Below are 1867 nucleotides of genomic sequence, written 5' to 3'. Positions count from 1 at the left end.
TGGTACAACTCGCTCCCCATACAAGGCTATCAAAACAATGGTCTTTTTTTTTTCCCTTCTGTGATGTTCACTCTGAGGGCAGCCTATGGGTAGTTGAGTGCAGTGGCTTGGGATCTGGGAGAAAATGAGCTCAATGGGGATCCGTGAATAAGCTGTTAAAGCCAAATGAAAATGAGAAATGGAGGGAATTTGGGGAGGTAGATGAAGAAGGCATTAGGGAGCATTGAGAGAGCATGGAGTGCATACTGTCCGACTGTGGTTTCAGGAAAGGGAGCATTTGCCCAGCTGCAGCATTACAGCATCCCTTGTTTTTTACACTGGATTTACTCCAGCAGGCAGGAAGTATGGAAGAGACCACAGGAAAGCTGTTGTGTGAGTGTTGGGGGCTGGTGAACTAGGACTGTTTTGGGAAAGTAATTTTCTGTTTCAAATAGCTGCCTGCAGCACCTGCTATAATTCCAGAGTTTTGTGGGAAAGCTTTTATTTGCTGTACAAGAAAGGCTGGGTAGTATATTCTTAGCACCCACAGAACGTAGAGTTTGGGTCAAGTTTTACTTAAGAGGTCTGTGCTTTGCCTTGGAAAGCTGAAGGAATATGGATTCAAAGGCTTTTGGTATTTTTTTCATTTGCAATTTTTGGAACCAAAATTCAGCACTACTGGATTAAGGCATGTTCTATCAAACTTAAAATCAAAAGCTTTCCTATGGGGAAAGTCTCAATGTTATAGCTGAAAGAGGTGACATCCGCATTACTGCCATCAAAAATAATTTATTAACCGTGTCTGTGCAAAGTACTCTGGTAGGCACCAAACCCCAGGGGCTTCCTGTTTCAATGCATCCTCTGCTCTCTGCAGTCTTTTCAGCATACCGTTCGGCTCTCCACCTGTGAATAAAATGGATACATTGAAAACTTCATCTCTGCAGAGATGATTACAGGACAAGAAATGCCGGCTCCATAGTCCACATCAATGAGACAGTGCTGGGGAGTTGTATTTGGAAACTGCCATTCTCAACCGCTTATTCTTGGAGCTTGTAATTAAAACACCCTCTCTTCGGTTTTCACTTTAGACCAAGAAATCTGGGGAAGGTTTTGCACCATCATCATATGCCATGTTAGCACTGGCTCTTTAACCCTTCCCCCAAGCAGGTACCACACTGCACCTGAGACATAGGTACACAGGTGCCTCCCTAAGCAAAGGAAGAAACGGGCAAGAGAATTTGGGATAGTAATCCATATCGTTTTACATTTACCCCTCACAAGCAATTGCCTTGTGACGTGTGTACCTGTGCGTACATCTACATTTAAAGACAATACTTTTTTGAAAAGGTAAGTTATCAGAAATGGATTGGAGATATCTGACGGGTTCAATTCCACAAAGGTCGTCTGCCTCACCAGCATCTCTCAGGGACTGAGAGGCAAAGGTGGCTCTCCATCCCGTGGCACCGCCATCAGGCAGGGGAGCGCACAGGCACCCTCCCACCCGCATCCGCCCCCGCCGCCTCCCCCTCGCCCAGCAGCGTCAATCTCTGACCCCACTGGATCCGCACAGGAGACCGACTCACACTTGGTCCGGAGCTGCTTTTGCCACCACCCCCCCCCCCCAAACGGGGGTTTGCTTGGATCATTTATTTATCTTGTGCGCATTAAGGAACCACCATTAGGTGCTGGTGGGAGGCGCTACTCTGCCCGAATCCCAGCCCGCCGCGGCGGCTCCGCACACACACCCGCACCCACCCGCCTGGAGCCGCCTTCTGCCCGGGGTCCGCGTCCCCCGGGACGACCCCCGACGCGGTCTCCCGCTGTCGCTCTCCACTCGCCCCGGCAGGGCGCCGGGGTGTGATTTCGAATCCTCCGGCTGCTCGTCGGG

At 49.7% G+C, this 1867-nt stretch overlaps 1 long non-coding RNA gene across 1 annotated transcript; it reads right to left on the bottom strand.

Moving 5' to 3' along the window:
- Nucleotides 1–752: 752 nt before the first annotated feature.
- On the bottom strand, nucleotides 753–1815 carry LOC103258333. Its single transcript, XR_504174.1, has 2 exons — nucleotides 1735–1815; nucleotides 753–882 (listed from the first exon to the last, which is right to left on the bottom strand). It is a non-coding gene; the product is annotated as an uncharacterized LOC103258333 (long non-coding RNA).
- Nucleotides 1816–1867: the final 52 nt, after the last annotated feature.

Source organism: Carlito syrichta, unplaced genomic scaffold (assembly GCF_000164805.1).
Source record: "Carlito syrichta isolate Samal-C Ts95f unplaced genomic scaffold, Tarsius_syrichta-2.0.1 Scaffold302076, whole genome shotgun sequence".
In the NCBI taxonomy this organism is placed as follows: Eukaryota; Metazoa; Chordata; class Mammalia; order Primates; family Tarsiidae; genus Carlito; species Carlito syrichta.
The sequence above is the reverse complement of the archived record's forward strand: the minus strand, read 5'-3'. Positions and strand labels throughout refer to the sequence as shown.